Here is a 6,708-nt window from a genome sequence, read left to right on the forward strand (position 1 = left end):
TCTAGGTTAGGTCTGGGATTTGCTCTCATCAGGCTCATACTTTCGCACACTTCACATACTTGTTGAACGGATCCTGGGTTCTTTCTGGTTTGAATCACGTAGTAGTGTGGTACCACACTGAAACAGTCCATTAAACCTGGTTTCGCTCAATATTTTAGAGGATAACGCAAGTTAGGTCTAGGTCAGGCCTGGGATTTTCACTCATCAGACTCATACTTTCGCATTCTTCACATACTTGTTGAACGGATCCTGGGTTTTTTCTGGTTTGGATCACGTAGTAATGTGGCTCCACACTGAAACAATCAATTAAACCTGGTCTTGATAAATATTTTAGAGGATAACGCATGTTAGGTCTGGGATAGGTCTGGGATTTGCCCTCATCAGGCTCATACTTTCGCACACTTCACATACTCGTTGAACAGATCCTGCGTTATTTTCTGGTTTGGATCACATAGAAATGTGGTACCACACTGAAACATTCAATTAAACCTGGTCTTGATAAATATTTTAAAGGATAACGCATGTTAGGTCTGGGTTAGGTCTAGGATTTGCCCTCATCAGGCTCATTCCTTCGCATATGTCTCATACTTGATGGCTAGATCCTGGGCAGTTTCCGCATTGTATCACGTAGTAATGTGGTACCACGCTGAAACAGTCAATTAAACATGGTTTCGATCAATATTTTAGAGGATAACGCAAGTTAGGTCTGGGATAGTTCTAGGATTTGCCCTCATCAGGCTCTTACTATCGCATATTTCTGTTACTTCATGGCTAGATCCTGGGCTGTTTCTGGATTGCATCACGTAGTAATGAAGTACAACACTGAAACAGTCAATTAAACCTGGTTTCCATCAATATTTTAGAGGACAACGCAAGTTAGGTCTGGGATAGGTCTGGGATTTGCCCACATGAGGATCATACTGTCGCGTTTTTCACATACTTGTTCAACAGATCCTTGGGTTTTTTCTGGTTTGGATCCCGTAGTAGTGTGGTACCACACTGAAACAGTCCATTAAACCTGGTTTCGCTCAATATTTTAGAGGATAACGCATGTTAGGTCTAGGTCAGGCCTGGTTTTTTCACTCATCAGACTCATACTTTCGCATTCTTCACATACTTGTTGAACGGATCCTGGGTTTTTTCTGGTTTGGATCACGTAGTTATGTGGGTCCACACTGAAACATTCAATTAAACCTGGTCTTGATAAATATTTTAGACGATAACGCATGTTAGGTCTGGGATAGGTCTGGGATTTGCCCTCATCAGACTCATACTTTCGCACACTTCACATACTCGTTGAACAGATCCTGGGTTATTTTCTGGTTTGGATCACATAGTAATGTGGTACCACACTGAAACAGTCGATTAAACCAGGTTTCGATCAATATTTTTCAGGATAACGCATGTTAGGTCTAGGTTAGGCCTGGGATTTTCACTCATCAGACTCATACTTTCGCATTCTTCACATACTTGTAGAACGGATCCTGGGTTTTTACTGGTTTGGATCACGTAGTAATATGGTACCACACTGAAACATTCAATTAAACCTGGTTTCGATCAATATTTTAGAGGATAACGCAAGTTAGGTCTGGGATAGGTCCGGGATTTGCCCTCATCAGGCTCATACTTTCGCGTTTTTCACATACTTGTTGAACAGATCCTGGGTTTTTTGTGGTTTGGGTCACGTAGTAGTGTGATACTACACTGAAACATTCAGTTAAACCTGGTCTTGATAAACATTTTAGAGGATAACGCATGTTAGGTCTGGGTTAGGTCTAGGATTTGCCCCCATCAGGCTCATTCTTTCGCATATTTCTCATACTTGATGGCTAGATCCTGAGCTTTTTCTGGATTGCATCACGTAGTAATGAAGTACAACACTGAAACAGTCAATTAAACCTGGTTTCCATCAATATTTTAGAGCACAACGCAAGTTAGGTCTGGGATAGGTCTGGGATTTGCCCACATCAGGCTCATACTGTCGCGTTTTTCACATACTTGTTGAACAGATCCTGGGTTTTTTCTGGTTTGGATCCCGTGGTAGTGTGGTACCACACTGTAACAGTCCATTAAACCTGGTTTCGCTCAATATTTTAGAGGATAACGCATGTTTGGTCTAGGTCAGGCCTGGTTTTTTCACTCATCAGACTCATACTTTCGCATTCTTCACATACTTGTTGAACTGATCCTGGGTTTTTTCTGCTTTGGATCATGTAGTAATGTGGTTCCACACTGAAACAGTCAATTAATCCTGGTCTTGATAAATATTTTAGAGGATAACGCATGTTAGGTCTAGGTTAGGCCTGGGATTTTCACTCATCAGACTCATACTTTCGCATATTTCTCATACTTGATGGCTAGATCCTGGGCTGTTTCTGGATTGTATGACGTAGTAATGTGGTACCACACTGAAACAGTCAATTAAACCTGGTTTCGATCAATATGTTAGAGGATAACGCAAGTTAGGTCTAGGTTAGGCCTGGGATTTGCCCTCATCAGGGTCATACTTTCGCAGTTTTAACATACATGTTGACCTGATCGAGGGTTTTTTCTGCTTTGGATCACGTAGTACAGTGGTACCACACTGAAACATTCAATCAAACCTGGTCTTGATAAATATTTTAGAGGATAACGCATGTTAGGTCTAGGTTAGGTCTGGGATTTGCTCTCATCAGGCTCATACTTTCGCATATTTCTCATACTTGATGGCTAGATCCTGGGCTTTTTCTGGATTGCATCACGTAGTAATGAAGTACAACACTGAAACAGTCAATTAAACCTGGTTTCCATCAATATCTTGGAGAACAACGTAAGTTAGGTCTGGCATAGGTCTGGGATTCGCCCTCATCAGGCTCATACTTTTGCGTTTTTCACATTCTTGTTGAACAGATCCTGGGTTTTTTCAGGTTTGTATCACGTAGTAGTGTGGTACCACCCTGAAACAGTCCATTAAACCTGGTTTGGATCAATATTTTAGAGGATAACGCATGTTAGGTCTAGGTTAGCCCTGGGATTTTCACTCATCAGACTCATACTTTCGCATTCTTCTCATACTTGTTGAACGGATCCTGGGTTTTTTCTGGTTTGGATCATGTAGTAATGTGGGTCCACACTGAAACAATCAATTAAACCTGGTCTTGATAAATATTTTAGAGGAAAACGCATGTTAGGTCTGGGATAGGTCTGGGATTTGCCCTCATCAGACTCATACTTTCGCACACTTCACATACTCGTTGAACAGATCCTGGGTTATTTTCTGGTTTGGATCACATAGTAATGTGGTACCACACTGAAACAGTCCATTAAACCTGGTTTGGATCAATATTTTAGAGGATAACGCATGTTAGGTCTAGGTTAGGTCTAAGATTTGCCCTCATCAGGCTCACAGTTTCGCGTTTTTCACATACTTGTTGAACAGATCCTGGGTTTTTTCTGGTTTGGATCACGTAGTAATGTGGTACCATACTGAAACAGTCCATTAAACATGGTTTCGCTCAATATTTTAGAGGATAACGCATGTTAGGTCTAGGTCAGGCCTGGGATTTTCACTCATCACACTCATACTTTCGCATTCTTCACATACTTGTTGAACGGATCCTGGGTTTTTTCTGGTTTGGATCACGTAGTAATGTGGGTCCACACTGAAACAATCAATTAAACCTGGTCTTGATAAATATATTAGAGGATAACGCATGTTAGGTCTGGGATAGGTCTGGGATTTGCCCTCATCAGACTCATACTTTCGCACACTTCACATACTCGCTGAACAGATCCTGGGTTATTTTCTGGTTTGGATCACATAGTAATGTGGTACCACACTGAAACAGTCGATTAAACCTGGTTTCGCTCAATATTTTAGAGGATAACGCATGTTAGGTCTAGGCCAGGCCTGGGATTTTCACTCATCAGACTCATACTTTCGCATTCTTCACATACTTGTTGAACGGATCCTGGGTTTTTTCTGGTTTGGATCACGTAGTAATGTGGTACCACACTGAAACATTCAATTAAACCTGGTCTTGATAAATATTTTAGAGGATAACGCATGTTAGGTCTGGGTTAGGTCTAGGATTTGCCCTCATCAGGCTCATACTTTTTCATATTTCTCATACTTCATGGCTAGATACTGGGCTATTTCTGGATTGGATCACGTAGTAAAGTGGTACCACACTGAAACATTCAATGAAACCTGGTCTGGAGAAATATTTTAGAGGATAACGCATGTTAGGTCTGGGTTAGGTCTAGGATTTGCCCTCGTCAGGCTCATACTTTCGCATATTTCTCATACTTCATGGCTAGATCCTGGGCTATTACTGGATTGGATCACGTAGTAATGTGGTACCACACTGAAACTGTCAATTAAACCTGGTTTCGATCAATATTTTAGAGGACAACGCAAGTTAGGTCTGGGATAGGTCTGGGATTTGCCCTCATCAGGCTCATACTGTCGCGTTTTTCACATACTTGTTGAACAGATCCTGGGATTTTTCTGGTTTGGATCCCGTAGTAGTGTGGTACCACACTGAAACAGTCCATTAAACCTGGTTTCGCTCAATATTTTAGAGGATGACGCACGTTAGGTCTAGGTAAGGCCTGGGATTTTCACTCATCACACTCATACTTTCGCACACTTCACATACTCGTGGAACAGATTCTGGGTTATTTTCTGGTTTGGATCACATAGTAATGTGGTACCACACTGAAACAGTCGATTAAACCTGGTTTCGCTCAATATTTTAGAGGATAACGCATGTTAGGTCTAGGCCAGGCCTGGGATTTTCACTCATCAGACTCATACTTTCGCATTCTTCACATACTTGTTGAACGGATCCTGGGTTTTTCCTGGTTTGGATCACGTAGTAATGTGGTACCACACTGAAACATTCAATGAAACCTGGTCTGGAGAAATATTTTAGAGGATCACGCATGTTAGGTCTGGGTTAGGTCTAGGATTTGCCCTCGTCAGGCTCATACTTTCGCATATTTCTCATACTTCATGGCTAGATCCTGGGCTATTTCTGGATTGGATCACGTAGTAATGTGGTACCACACTGAATCTGTCAATTGAACCTGGTTTCGATCAATATTTTAGAGGACAACGCAAGTTAGGTCTGGGATAGGTCTGGGATTTGCCATCATCAGGCTCATACTGTCGCGTCCTTCACATACTTGTTGAACAGATCCTGGGATTTTTCTGGTTTGGATCCCGTAGTTGTGTGGTACCACACTGAAACAGTCCATTAAACATGGTTTCGCTCAATATTTTAGAGGATAACGCATGTTAGGTCTAGGTCAGGCCTGGGATTTTCACTCATCACACTCATACTTTCGCATTCTTCACATACTTGTTGAACGGATCCTGGGTTTTTTCTGGTTTGGATCACGTAGTAATGTGGGTCCACACTGAAACAATCAATTAAACCTGGTCTTGATAAATATATTAGAGGATAACGCATGTTAGGTCTGGGATAGGTCTGGGATTTGCCCTCATCAGACTCATACTTTCGCACACTTCACATACTCGTTGAACAGATCCTGGGTTATTTTCTGGTTTGGATCACATAGTAATGTGGTACCGCACTGAAACAGTCCATTAAACCTGGTTTGGATCAATATCTTAGAGGATAACGCATGTTAGGTCTAGGTTAGGTCTGGGATTTTCACTCATCAGACCCATACTTTCGCATTCTTCACATACTTGTTGAACGGATCCTGGGTTTTTTCTGGTTTGGATCACGTAGTAATGTGGGACCACACTGAAACAATCAATTAAACCTGGTCTTGATAAATATTTTAGAGGATAACGCATGTTAGGTCTGGGTTAGGTCTAGGATTTGCCCTCATCAGGCTCATACTTTCTCATATTTCTCATACTTCATGGCTAGATCCTGGGCTATTTCTGGATTGGATCACGTAGTAAAGTGGTACCACACTGAAACATTCAATGAAACCTGGTCTGGAGAAATATTTTAGAGGATAACGCATGTTAGGTCTGGGTTAGGTCTAGGATTTGCCCTCGTCAGGCTCATACTTTCGCGTTTTTCACATACTTGTTGAACAGATCCTGGGTTTTTTCTGGTTTGGATTACGTAGTAGTGTGGTTCCACACTGAAACAGTCCATTAAACCTGGTTTGGATCAATATCTTAGAGGATAACGCATGTTAGGTCTAGCTTAGGTCTGGGATTTTCACTCATCAGACCCATACTTTCGCATTCTTCACATACTTGTTGAACGGATCCTGGGTTTTTTCTGGTTTGGATCACGTAGTAATGTGGGACCACACTGAAACAATCAATTAAACCTGGTCTTGATAAATATTTTAGAGGATAACGCATGTTAGGTCTGGGATAGGTCTAGAATTTGCCCTCATCAGGCTCTTACTATCGCATATTTCTCATACTTCATGGCTAGATCCTGGGCTGTTTCTGCATTGCATCACGTAGTAATGTGGTACCACACTGAAACATTCAATTAAACCTGGTCTTGATAAATATTTTAGAGGATAACGCACGTTAGGTCTGGGATAGGTCTGGGATTTGCCCTCATCAGGCTCATACTTTCGCAGTTTTAACATGCATGCTGACCTGATCGTGGGTTTTTTCTGCTTTGGATCACGTAGTAAAGTGGTACCACACTAAAACTGTCAATTAAACCAGGTTTCGATCAATATTTTAGAGGATATCGCAAGTTAGGTCTGGGATAGGTC

Source organism: Colletes latitarsis, unplaced genomic scaffold, assembly GCF_051014445.1.
Source record: "Colletes latitarsis isolate SP2378_abdomen unplaced genomic scaffold, iyColLati1 scaffold0018, whole genome shotgun sequence".
In the NCBI taxonomy this organism is placed as follows: Eukaryota; Metazoa; Arthropoda; class Insecta; order Hymenoptera; family Colletidae; genus Colletes; species Colletes latitarsis.